At 39.0% G+C, this 14,469-nt stretch overlaps 1 long non-coding RNA gene across 1 annotated transcript; it reads right to left on the reverse strand.

Annotated features, from left to right (window-relative positions):
- Positions 1–1,816: 1,816 nt before the first annotated feature.
- Positions 1,817–3,293, reverse strand: LOC134214177 (uncharacterized). The gene is made up of 4 exons (XR_009979690.1): positions 3,222–3,293; positions 3,033–3,154; positions 2,125–2,181; positions 1,817–2,052 (listed from the first exon to the last, which is right to left on the reverse strand). It is a non-coding gene; the product is annotated as an uncharacterized LOC134214177 (long non-coding RNA).
- Between the last annotated feature and the right edge of the window lie 11,176 nt (positions 3,294–14,469).

Here is a 14,469-nt window from a genome sequence, read left to right on the forward strand (position 1 = left end):
TATTGTTGTCTTCTACAAAGTTGTTCGGATGATTAAAACCATCATGAAGAAAGCAAGTTTAGTTAATAATACAACCGCTTGGCGGCGCTAGTGAATTGGAAATATTATGCATCTCGAGAAAATCTAGAATACTGCCGGTTCCCGCTGGCTGCTTCTCAGGTAATCGCAACAGTCACTAAACACGACAGAGTCAATAAAAATCTTACTCACCGTATACATGTATACATATATGTAACTGATTTTCGGTGATTTTGACAGTTGAGCAATGAAAAAATTACAAAAAATCTGTAAAATAAATTACCGAACAGTTCTGCTGTTGAGATTTCGGTAAAATTTACCGAATACGGTGAAATAAGTTAAGTGTGTATACTAGACACTCATTTGGATACACATCGGTGGGGATCGTCTTAAGAGCCCCGCACATAGGATACGTTTGCGTTGCGTTTGACACATTTCCCATGAGAAAACGGTCAAACGCAACGCAAACGTATCCTATGTGCGGGGCTCTTTAGTTCCTAAAATCAGCCCGCATAATTTTGAACTATTAAATTACCGTCTCCTATATAATTAAAAACCATTCCAAACAATACTTGTACAATAGTACACTCAGCGAACTGGACTATCGAAATTCATAACCGGCGCCTTATGAATATTCGACTGATTATTCAACCATCAGTGCTTCTTATACGCAGTTACCTCTTTGAATACCCAAGCGGCGATGGGCGTGTGGTCTGTGGTCTGCTGGTCTGCTGGTCAAAATGTCACCGGAGGAAGCAGAGTTTCCCGATGGTATAGCCATTGGAGAGTAAGCGGGTAGCACCGCTTTCTACTCTGCCTTTGGATTGCCATCGGAGGTAGCAGAATCCGTTCCGATCTCGAGGCGGATAACTGATATCCCTCCCTCATTCGGAACTTAGATTGTTCGGTCGCGACATAGGGGGTTGGGTTCAGGCTTTGCAAGCTATAGCCTTGAAAAAAAACAAGCAACGAATAATCGTCAAGAGGATAATAAGTGAAGATCAATCAATCCGGTTGGAAACTTAATTATAATTTCAACATACTTTTCTATACTGCTTACACACCAAATTTTTGATTCATGATCCAGCAATTTGATTTGCTGGATTACTATCAGCAATTGAACGTTTTGATGAAATATAGTTTTTCATTTTGACATGTACTGGAACACAGCACGCATTTTTACTGGAAACCAGCTTACAAAAAGATTTTGACTGATAGTCAGTATATCGAGCGACGTTTTACTGAAAATCAGCAAACAATTCCATAAAATACTGGAATCCAGCAAAATTCAATTGCTGAACGTATATCAGCAATTTGTATTTTACTGAAATCCCAACCTGTCAACTAGATGTCGAAACTTATTTAACACATTTCACGTTGCGCTTTTACCTTTTACCAGTTATTTTTCATCTAAGTGAAAGAAATGATATAATGTATATTCTTGCTATTTCGGCCAAATCTCTGCACCGAAGAAAATTTCCGCATAACCTGTATGTGTCAACCTACATAATTTTTTGCAATTAGATTTTATGAATAAAATCTATATTCGAACCTATAAATGTTATAGAACTTCCGTCGAATAAAGTCTATGTTCTTGTGGCAAATACTGTTTATGTTTGAACCTTATAATTTTTAAAGGGCGATGTAAAATAAAATGTATGTGTGAGGTCAATAAAATAAATTAGTATGGTATAATAAGCAACATGATTTGATTTCCAATAAAAAAAAACAAGGAACGTGTTTATGATTACTAAATTCATTTGTTTATTTAAATTTACCATACTTATTGTTACTGTTTAATTGTTATTGTTATTGTGCAATTGAGTTTAAAAATATGCAACAATGTCCCCAACTAGATCACCACCACCGAATTCGTTCCCGTCGGTGTTGTTCCAGCTAAGGAACATTTGTGCACTTCGTAGGAAAGATGACGGTGGGAATACCGGTGAGTATTGACGTCGTTTCCATCCTTTTTCTCGGTGACTGATTGATGCTTCTCCTTCAAATGTCATCTTCTTTATCTTGCCAAATGCGCTGAAAATATATATTTGATAACATTTGTTAATACCAAATGACAAATCTAAAATATAAATATTTAATTATTACCTTCACAAATACCGCGAGGAAATAGGATTTTGTAACTTGCTTCTGCAGATGGTCACACTTAAAACGGTGGTAAACGTTTAAGGTGATTAAAGAATGAAGCCAGAAATCGGCCATTTTGTAAACCACGTGCTTTTCCAATATGTTTTTCAAGAGCACGAGATGAAAGAACAGTAACGCGTATGGGTCTGAAATAATGGTATATCGTTTGCTTAGTTATGCTGAACAATCATAATTTGAGTTTCGGCACTGTACGAAAACTATTACGCCAGATTTGGGGGTTTTGGAAATGTATGTAGATAAACGTGTGGTGAATTTGAAATTCACCACGGGCTTCATTCTATAATCACCTTAAGGTGATTATAGAATGAAGCCCGTGGTGAATTTTAAATTCACCACACGTTTATCTACATACATTTCCAAAACCCCAAATCTGGCGTAATAGTTTTCGTACAGTGCCGAAACTCAAATTATGATTGTTCAGCATAACTAAGCAAACGATAAATACCATTATTTCAGACCCATACGCGTTACTGTTCTTTCATCTCGTGCTCTTGAAAAACATATTGGAAAAGCACGTGGTTTACAAAATGGCCGATTTCTGGCTTCATTCTTTAATCACCTTAAGGTGATTATACAATCAAGCCATGTGGTGAGTTTTAAATTCACCACACGCTTTCCTACTCCTATTATCAAAAGTTCAAATCTAGCGTAATAATTTTCGTACAATGCTGAAATTCAAGTCGATTGTTTAGCATAAGTAAGCAAATGATCTACGGATGTTTTATCCCCATGGGCATTGTGGTTCTCTCAATTCGTGCTCTTGAAAAATCACTAGAAAAAGCACGTGGTTTCCAAGATGGCCGATTTGTGGCTTTGTTGTATAACCACCTTAAAGAATTAGTCCAAACCTGTCCAAACCGGGCCACAACCGGTCGGCATTTCCGGACGAGTTCAATCGTACATTTTGCTTATAAAAACAGTTCATCTCGAGATTGATTCCTACAAAGAGGATGCTGCTATACATTTTCGCCTGAAATTTATAAATAATAACCATTATATATGTACTTATTTGAAGAAAATCGATAGTTGAATCTTACCTTAGGTGCTGCTGAAAAAATGAAAAATGAACACGCTTTCACCTCAGAGCGTAATCTCACACTGCACCGAACATACACGGACAGATAAATCAACCCAAACTTTGAGTTCAATATACGCACTATTGAGAATATCGCAGAGAAAATTTACCCAAATTTGGGTAGTTTTCCCTTTCTTTCCCATGATTGCTATCAAAACTAGAGCAAGATGCAAACACCTCACCGAGGTTGCTCAGCCCAATAACCCAAATTTGAGTAAATTCAATATTCTCTATTTTGGGTTGATCAAGGTCCGCTTTGGATAAATTAAACTCAGCTTTGGGTAAATTGTTTACATGGGATTAAAGGCAATCTACCTAGCGCCAGAAAAGTCATTTTACTCAAATTTGGGTTATTGGCCCAAACCACGGTTTCGAGTGCAAACAACTCACTTTTAGGTAGTTTTGGTTTTCAGTGTACTTAAAGACTGCTTGCTGACGTTTGATCTCCTTTCTCTTGTACGCGCACAAAATAGATAGGCTTCGGAAGCGTTTCCCGATGAAAACAAATCCTATCCCCTTCGTGCGCGTGCAAGAGAAAGATGATTAACGTCAGCAAGCCTTATGTGTGAAACGATATAAATTTGAGTTATTCGCGAAGTCGAAGCAAATTCTGCTCTTCCCTCCTATGGGAAATCCCATTGCTATCTGTCAGAGTTTGAGTGAAACATGGCCGCCATCTCCTCCTCTCTGTTGCTCTACCGTAAAAACCCATAAAGAACTGTCATTGTTTGTGTGAAGAATTTTGCTTCGACTTCGCGAATAGCGCCTGACTTATAAACTTTATGTCTGCGCAAACATAATCAATATGAGTAAGACAAATAGCAGGTAACATGTATTTAATGATGATTATTATTTCAAACATAATAATAATGTTCACAAAACCATATAAAGATTATAAGTGAAAGCCGAATAAAATGTAAGTTTGTAATTTTATTAGTGTGTAAATGTTTCCTTTTTAATTTCAAGTTTGATCAAACATGTGTTTTATATTTTTCGATTCACTTCCAGTGACTTGTCCACTTTGGATTGGGGAATTACATCTCCTGCCAGAGCGATGGTACACTTCATCGAAGAAAAACTTATGTAGAGCACTGAGTCATCTTTAAATGATAATAAAACAATTTTAGAATTGTACGTTTTTTGTTGTTTATTATCCAATGGGGCTTCCTAAAGAGCTTTCTCTAATGTCTAGTTCAAACTTTAAAACCAGTGCATTTTTATTTATCCTCTTTTGAATTGCTGGAAATACAGCAAAAATCATCTACTTAGGGTTCATTCACAAATTACATAACGCTAAAATAGACAATTTTCAACCCCCACCCACCCCCTCGTAACGTGTTTTGTATGGAAGGGTTCTAAAATTTGTATCGGCCGTAACGCTCGGACAGACTCCCTCCCACCCCCTAAAGCGTTATGTAATTTGTGAATGGGCCCTTATCAATTACTGAAAATTCAGTAAACAAAACAAACCTTCGATTTTGCTGAACATACTGTCACATCCATCGGGTCAGACAATGCTGGTTTATCAGCAATAATTTTTGCTGAAAAAAATGCTGGTTAAACAATAAACAGCACAAAAAAAAAACAGCAAAATTTTGCTGGTTTTCAGAAATAAAAAATTAGTGCATAATGGACGTTATATGTACATAAATGATCCAAGGAACCGACCATTATGCCTAACGTCCATTATGCCTTCATAGCATGGGCTGTTCTTTGGGTCATTTTATGCCTAACGTCCATTATGCCTAACGTACTTATGCCTAATGTAGGGGACTCATGTGAATGGTCGCCAATCAACGCACAAAAATACCACTAGAGACTCACTTTTCTTCCCTTCGCTATGGTCGATCTATGAAAATACCCTAAACAATATTCCTCGAGCTTCCAATAACATTTTAGGGTGGCACAATAAGTGGAATACACTTTTGGGGTCGTTCAAAAATTACGTCCCAGGTTTGAGGGGGGGGGAGCGGAATTTTGTGACAGTTTGTGACAGGGGGAGGGAGGGGGGTTCGTCTTTTGTGACGTCCACCCTAAAAAAAAAATTAAAGTATGTTAGGGACAATTTGCATTTTAAAAACATAGGGTAGTGAGCTAATTCCCGTCGTAGTAGGTATTGCTTGGTTGTCAAATCTAATTTATACGGTATCCCAACTACTTACTCTAACTAAGTTGTATTTTAGAGTTCCTAGTTTTCATTGTGTACTATTAGCGCATTGAACAAATCATAGTTTATTGAGAATCGGCAATCAAAAACACCCTTCAAAATTTTTAAATTTGTCTTATGAAAATCTGTTTACGTCCATGAGAATTTTCATTCGTCCAGTCTAAATTTCGATGGATTGCTGGCAAATAAATCTGTTGGTATTGGTGTGCGATTTCTACAAGTACACCAAATTAGTTTTTTATGCGGTATCATACCGTGTTAAATAAAAATAACATAAATTCAATTAATATTGGCCTGTTCTGAATATGATATGTGTATATTGTGAAACATAGAACAGAATATGTGTATGGAGCATGTTCGCGGTTATCCAAGAAATCCCTGAAGTGGAGACATTCAGATCTTTACGCGTAACCAATGATCTTCAGGCTTGTTTTGCAAATGTAATGTACCCATTGTGGCACATATGATAGAATCTGCATATGGAAGATCTTCGCGGTTATCCAAGAAATCCCTGAAGTGAAGGCCTTCAGATCTACACTCGTAACCAATGTGAAGGCCATCACATCTACACGCGTAACCAATGATCTACAGGCCTGTTTTGTAAATGTAATGTACCCATTGTGGTACATATGATAGAATCTGCATACGGAAGATCTTCTTGGTTATCCAAGAAACCCCTGAAGTGAAGGTCATCAGGTCTACAGGCATAACCAATGATCTACAGGCCTGTTTTGTAAATGTAATGTACCCGTTGTGTTACACATGATAGAATCTGCATATGGAAGATCTTCGTGGTTATCCAAGAAATCCCTGAAGTGAAGGCCTTCAGATCTACACTCATAACCAATGATCTACAGGCCTGTTTTGTAAATGTAATGTACCCGTTGGGGTACACATGATAGAATCTGCATATGGAAGATCTTCGCGGTTATCCAAGAAATCCCTGAAGTGAAGGCCTTCAGATCTACACTCGTAACCAATGATCTACAGGCCTGTTTTATAAATGTAATGTACCCATTGTGGTACATATGATAGAATCTGCATACGGAAGATCTTCTTGGTTATCCAAGAAATCCCTGAAGTGAAGGTCATCAAGTCTACAGGCATAGCCAATGATCTACAGGCCTGTTTTGTAAATCTAATGTACCCGTTGTGGTACATATGATAGAATCTGCATATGGAAGATCTTCGCGGTTATCCAAGAAATCCCTGAAGTGAAGGTCATCAGGTCTACAGGCATAACCAATGATCTACAGGCCTGTTTTGTAAATGTTATGTACCCTTGTGGTACATATGATATAATGTGCGTATGGAAGATCTTCGCGGTTATCCAAGAAATCCCTGAAGTGAAGGTCATCAGGTCTACAGGCATAACCAATGATCTACAGGCCTGTTTTGTAAATGTAATGTACCCCTTGTGGTACATATGATATAATGTGCGTATGGAAGATCTTCACGGTTATCCAAGAAATCCCTGAAGTGAAGGTCATCAGGTCCACAGGCATAACCAATGATCTACAGGCCTGTTTTGTAAATGTTAGGTACCCGTTGTGGTACATATGATATAATGTGCGTATGGAAGATCTTCACATTTATCCAAGAGATCCCTGGAGTGAAGGCCTTCAGGTCGACACACGTAACCAATGATGTACAGGCCTGTTTTGTAAATGTAATGTACCCATTGTGGTACATATGATAGAATCTACTTATGGAATGTTTTGTTTTGTAAATGTAATGTACCCGTTGTGGTACATATGATCTGCATATGGAAGATCTTCACGGTTATCCAAGAGATCCTGTTGTGATACATATGATTTAATATGCGTATGGAAGATCTTCACGGTTATCCAAGAGATCCCTGAAGTGAAGGCCTTTAGATCTACACGCGTAACCAATGATCTACAGACTTGTTTTGTAAACGTAATGTACCCATTGTGGTACATATGATAGAACCTGCGTATGGAATATCTTCATGGTTATCCAAGAAATACCAGAAGTGAAGCCCTTCAGGTCGACACGCGTAACCAATGGTCTACAGAACTGTTTTGTAAATGTAATGTACCCATTGTGGTATATATGATAGAATTTGCATATGGAAGATCTTCACGGTTATCCAAGAAATACCTGAAGTGGAGGCCTTAAGGTTTACACGCGTAACCAACCATCTAAAGGCCTGCTCTGAATATGTAATGTACTCATTATTAAGAGAGCATGTACCATATTTGAAACCGGAAAATTGATCTTCAGTTCCACGTTAAGATCGAAAGGCCTTACTCCAGGAATTTTTTGAATGCCATGAACATATGCTGTGAACGCATTCTGTTCTTTGTACTACAGAGAGCTTGTACCATATTTGAAACCGGAAAATTGATCTTTAGTTACGCGTGTAGATCAAAAGGCCTTACTCCAGGGATTTCTTGGATGACCAAGAACATATGCTGTGAACGCATTCTGTTCTTTGTACTACAGAGAGCATGTACCATATTTGAAACCGGATAACTAATCCATAGTTACGGGTGTAGAACAAAAGGCCTTACTCCAGGGATTTCTTGGATGACCAAGAACATTTTTTTTTTTTTTTTGTGTCTTTATTAAGGAGACTTTCAGCCCGAGGCTGGCTCGTCTCCGCACCACCAAGAACATATGCAGTGAACGCATTCTGTTCTTCGTACTACAGAGAGCATGTATAATATTTGAAACCCGAAAATTGATCTGTGGTTGCGCGAGTAGATCAAAAGGCCTTACTCCAGGGATTTCTTGGATGACCATATATTATATTCAAACTGTTAGTAAGGGACATAATTCACTATGCTATTGTAAAAGTAGTGTACGAAAAAGAAAAACTTAAATAATCACCAAAATAAAAATGACACATGTACGTACAGGAGGAGGGGGGGGGGACAATGATTTGTGACAGTTTGTGACATGAGGGGGGAGGGGGGTTGAAAATGCCGAAAAACGATGGACGTAATTTTTGAACGATCCCTTTACAGCGTTACAAAACAGTTCCAACTAGAAGAAAGAAATGCGACCACTGATACCCTACGGCCACTGCAGGCTAAGAAGACATCTTAGATAGCAGAAAAGAATAAAAAACTAGACAAACTGGTACGTTCATATTTAGGAACTTTTTTCAAACAGGCGTAACTGTATTTCACCTTGAAATTTGAAACGATTCATACTCGCTCTATTCTCCATATTTCGTTCAACTTACTCTACTACCAGACAGATCAATCTATTCTTTCTGTTGGGTGCATTTGTTGACCAAAATAGTTTGAATAAAGAGCACAAACGTCATTCCAAAAATCAAGATAAAAATTTGAAAAAAGTTCCTAGATATATTCCAGGTGCTTGGCATATTTTTTCTTACATTCGGGCGAATGGATCTCGGGCGAGTGTCATTCGGGCGTTTGTGATAGAATCTTTACCACAAAGTTCGGGAACTGCTTCCACTTTCTTCCACTTTTTCGCATCTGGTCTTCACAAAGTTCACACTTGGTCCGTTTTGTGCTAGCTTCCGGACCGAAATTAGCCCACTGTCCAGTTCCGGAACATACAGCACATCTTTCACGATCACTTCATTGACTTTTCCGCTACGATCGATGCTCTTCAACAGAGCTTTTCCTATTCCGGCGGATTTCACGGTGGACCCATCCGTCAAGGTAACATTCAGCTTTGCGCTTTCGTCATTCTCGCTAAAAAATTCCGGTTGCTGGTCATGTGGCTCGAGCAGCCACTATCCACATACCAGATTTTCTGTTGCCAGTTTCCCCCCACGCCGAAACAAACTTGGTGATCCTTCTTACACTAAACCTGAGCTCCTCCTCGCCGAAATTCCTGGTCCGATTCCTCGTACAAAGGGCCCTCACTCCGAAGTTTGTACGTCAACCTCTCTAGCACATGCGCCCGTACAAGTGGCCAGCCTCCGATGCTTATACGACGTCTCTCGATGCTCTACCGGCCAGCTTCTGTTTCGATCCGTAGCTCCTTCCGGACTCCTGCTGACCAGCCAGCAACCAACCGAACATTCCGACCTCCTGATGAATTCTGTCCGGCGCTGAATCTGTGTCAAAAGGTCGAAGGTCAAAAGGTCGAAGGACAAAAGGTCGAAAGGACAAATGGTCGAAAGGTCGAAAGGACAAAAGGTCGAAAGAACAAAATGTCGAAAGGACACAAGGCCGAAAGGTCAAAAGGTCGAAAGGACAAAAGGTCGAAAGAACAAAAGGTCGAAAGGACAAAAGGCCGAAAAGACAAAAGGTCGAAAGGACAAAAGGTCGAAAGGACAAAAGGTCAAAAGCACAAAAGGTCGAAAGGACAAAAATTCTAAAGGATAAAAGGTCCAAAGAATAAAAGGTCGAAAGGACAAAAAGCCGAAAGGATAAAAGGTCGAAAACAAAAGGTCGAAAGAATAAAATGTAGAAAGGACAAAATGTCGAAAAGACAAAAGGATAAGAGATAAATGTCGAAAGTCAAAAAATTGAAAGGACAAAAGGTCGTAATGAAAAAAGATCGAAGAAAAAGAGGGTTGGAAAAATAACAAAAGGTTGAATGAAAAACAGGTAAAAAAAATGTTTTGAAACCTGAACAATAAGAAAAAAAAATTAAATCTTCTCCAATGCAAATTTTGACAATTCCACACCCCTCGCAACTTTACAGCGTAACGTTTCTAATAATAAAAATAAATGTATTTTGTAAATTCGTGTATAGTAACTTAAAAACAAATTTTGTGAACAAAACGTATCATCTTTTGAGCACATAAAAATAATATTACTGTCATTAGAAGATGGTATGTTAAGCTAAAATTAATATATTTTGAATTATCATTTTGATGAAAATGAGTGAAGATCTATTTTCATGAATAACAATTAAAGTTAATAAAGCCTAGCAATACTTTGATAAAAATAAAAATACCCTATGCTTTAACAAAAGGAAGATTCTGGAATGAAATGTTTTCAAGTGTTGGTATTTCATATGCGGTATAAAAATGCGAAGCTCGAAAGAAAAGGTTATGAATAAAAGAAAGAGAAGAATCAACAATGAAAATTAGGTTAAACACAAATAAATATTAATGCGCGAAACTCGAATGACAAGCCTTTGATTAAAAGAAGGAAAAATTCAACAATAAAATATAATCAGGTGAAACACAAATAAATATAAATATGCGAATCTCAAAAGAACGGCCTATGACTAAAAGAAGGAAAAATTCAACAATGAAATATTATCAGGTAAAACATAAATGTGCAAAGGAATGGTTGATCAACACTCGACGTTTTGCCTAATTTTTTCGACCTTCGACCTTTTGTCCAACAACCGCTATTTCTATCTTTTGTCTTTCGACCTTTTCACTTTCGACCCTTTGTCCTTCGACCTTTTTACTTTCGACCTTTTGTCATTTGACGTTTTTACTTTCGACCTTTTAACTCAGATTTTTTGTTTCGACCTTTATCCCTTCGACCTTTTGACCTTTCGACCTTTTGTCCTTTCGACCTTTTAACATTCGACCTTTTGTCCTTCGACCTTTTGGCTCAGATTGTTTTGTTTCGACCTTTTGATCTTTCGACTTTTTGACCTTTCGTCCTTTTGATATTCGACCTTTTGTCCTTCGACCTTTTGGCTCAGATTTTTTTGTTTCGACCTTTTGACCGACGTCCGACCTTTTGAACTTCGACCTATTGCTCAGATTTTTTTGTTTCGACCTTTTGACCTTTCGACCTTTTAACCTTTTGACCTTTCGACCTTTTGTCCCTTTGACCTTCGACCTTTTGACCCTCGATTTTTTGACCTTCGACCTTTTGGCTCAGATTTTTTTTGTTTCAACCTTTTGACCCTTCGACCTTTTGTCCTTTTAACCTTTTGTTCTTTCGACCTTTTGACTCAGATTTTTTGTTTCGACCTTTTGACCCTTTGTCCTTTCGACCTTCGACCTTTTGTCCTACAACCCCGGCGCTACCCACGACTTACGTGGTCGATCCATGATCCCACTACTGTAGCGTCGACGGTTGATCCATCCCACTAAGAAGTAGAACTGGAACCCTCACGAAGAACAACAAATACTAGAGTTCCCTCTCGCTCCACGGCAGGCTACTGACTGATACTTCTGCAAGCAGATGCAGGTCTCTTTATTCCAACAACAGGTATGTACAATACATCCATAACAATATTCCTTAATCTACCAAAGAGCAACTGCAATTAACAGGCGCCTGCTTCCTATCCATCTTCGATCTACAGCCCAGCGACGCACACTATCTGATATTTCAACACTCCTGTTTAGTGTGCACGCCTCGCAACTCTACTGGCTCCTCCTAGCAATAAGCCTCTAGTCCTGAGCCCCTCCTCGCCGAACAATTCCTCCTGGTTTAATTCCTCGTACAAGTGGCCAACCTTCCGAAGTTTGTACGCCAACATCTCTAGCACATGCGCCCGTACAAATGACTCGACTCCGTTGCTTGTACGAGGCCTCTCGATGCTCTATCTACCAGCTCCTGTTTCGACTCGTAGCTACTTCTGGACTATTGCTGAACAGCCATCAACCTACCGAAAATTCCGACCTCCTGATGAATTCCGCCCGGCGTTACCCACGACTTACGTGGCCGATCCATGATCCCACTGCGCCACGCGACTTATGCGGCCGATCCATGATCCCACTGATGTAACGTCGACGGTCGATCCATCCCACTAAGAAGTAGATCTGGAACTGTCCCTGGGCCCATAACCTATTGGAAGGTCCATAACCAGGGAGGCTTCCCACGGTACACAGCGGAACCGAACTTAACTCCCGGCGGGGTATTTCGGACGCGATCAGTGGAAGAACAACAAGCCGATTTGCTCTCTGAGCGGTGGTCGTTATATTTCTATTTACATTTTTCATACAATAGACAACAACAACATACATTCACAGGGCTGGTAAGGGATGACAATCATCGCAAACATAAATTAGACTGGCCCAACATGCAATAAGATGCTGGCGATGTGCAGCACACAGGTATTTTAAAATCATAATCGTATACTTTGCCATGAACGGTTTTGTTGTTTCTCACCATCGAATATCTTCTTCTTTTTGCCTCTCGAATTTGTCAATCGCTCTCAGCCGCCCGCCACATATCCATAAAAAGTCCTCTTCAAAAAGCCATCGTATATGCGGCCTTCAATGAGCCCTACGGCCTCTTCCGGGTTCTCTACTGAATATTATCTTCGGTTGATGCTCTTCCGGCATATGAATAACGTAGCCCACCAGCCTCCGTTGTCTGCCTTGATGCATAAGCTTAACAATATCCAGCCCTCAATACACCTGGCACCATCTGGTATAACGTGTCCGCAGCACCTTACGCTTAACCCAGGATCATCACTATTGGGTAGATTGAATGCAAGAATCAAAGCTGGGAATGAACATAACATGGACTGAGAAGCAGGATTTAAGTTATTTACTTCTGTTGGAGATTTTTAAGAAAAAAAAAACCGAAATGCTGGCATCCAATAATAACCTAATTCTTAAATTAATAAAAATTTTGCCTGATTTGCCACCCTTTTCCATCTAATTTACACTTCTTTGCTGTATTGCTCGAGAATCATCCTTTGCTCGAGCCTACAACTACCGCGCTTATGTTGTTTCTGTTTGCCCTATTCACTCTGCGACGGTGGTGTAACATCCGCAAACTCGAATAACAAAAAAAGTTTTACACGCGGAAAACTTTTGCATGCTTGCCCGAGCCGGAAATCCATTTACAGTATCTGGTCATGAAGAAGAATATTATACCAATCTCATCAGGAACAGGAGGAATAGGGAGGTGACTTTTCCCAACATCTCCCCCTGGAGCAAGGTCAAGCGTGGGTTAAACGGTCTGAGTTGAATGATGTGACGGTATATAGACAATTTATGTCAATCACGATATTGTCTATCATAGGTACGTATATTTGTCCAGGAACACATGCCTTAAAGGTCTGTTTTCGAACGGAAGCATTTTCCGTTCATATATATTCAAAGCAACAGAAAGCTGGAAAGCTTGATTATTAAAAAGACTTTTTCATCAGCAGATTATTTCGCTTCCTCCGATATGTGCCGATAATAAAAGTACAGTATTGATCCGTTTTTGTCACTCTTTGATTTTGTCTGCTCCCGATTTTGTCTACCTCCGATTTTGTCACATCCCCATTTTAACCTTCGGGGACTCGCACTGTTGTAAAAAGTAGAACACCTTCGAAAAAATCACGCTTGTCATTCACAGGAGCGGCAAGACTGCGTAAGTTATCCAGGACCATGCGAGTCCCGGAAGGTTAAACAATGTTCGACTAAATTTTGCCACCTCAAATTTTTTCGAATATCTTGGTCGTTTTTTTTTTAATTTTGTAAGTAAATAATATCACAAACAACAATGATTTTCATGAAAAAAAAAAAAAATTTCACCGCCTGTGGTTTATTATGAATAATTTCTGAGTACTTGTTAAGACCTATGTAAGCCTTTCCGACAATAAATTACAGGTTCCGTTCACGTATTTTTCTTTTCCAAAACATGAACTGATTCATATTTGTGAAACATATAAAAAAATTAAAAATAAAAATGTTTTCGATTTTGTCACATTCACATAGGGGAAATGTCCCGATCTCCATCTCACTGTACATATATCCATCTCATCGCTAAACAAAGAAATACGGCACCAAATTCGTCGCTTTTTTTGTCAACATGCGTGCTCACTGCTGAAAAAAAATCACAAAAATAATAAACAAACCAAATTCCTTTCCATTGCTTTGTTTTTGATGGGATTGAAATAGGAGCTATGAGATGAAGTGGCGAACCGTTCCCCTATTTTATCACCCCAAAATCCACCAGTATATGACTGTACTTGATCCGCCATACAAACACCGTTGTGAGCAACCGTGCGTCTCCATGCATGTATTTACTGTGTTAAGATAAGACTGGGCTATTTCAAAGAACAACGACCGAAGAACGACTCGAATGCGAATTGAATAACTAAACTCTTTTGTACAACTCACTTGTTGAAAGGAAAGAAAGGGTCAATTGATTCAAACTAAGTTGTTCAATTCACT

Source organism: Armigeres subalbatus, chromosome 2 (assembly GCF_024139115.2).
Source record: "Armigeres subalbatus isolate Guangzhou_Male chromosome 2, GZ_Asu_2, whole genome shotgun sequence".
Taxonomy (NCBI): Eukaryota; Metazoa; Arthropoda; class Insecta; order Diptera; family Culicidae; genus Armigeres; species Armigeres subalbatus.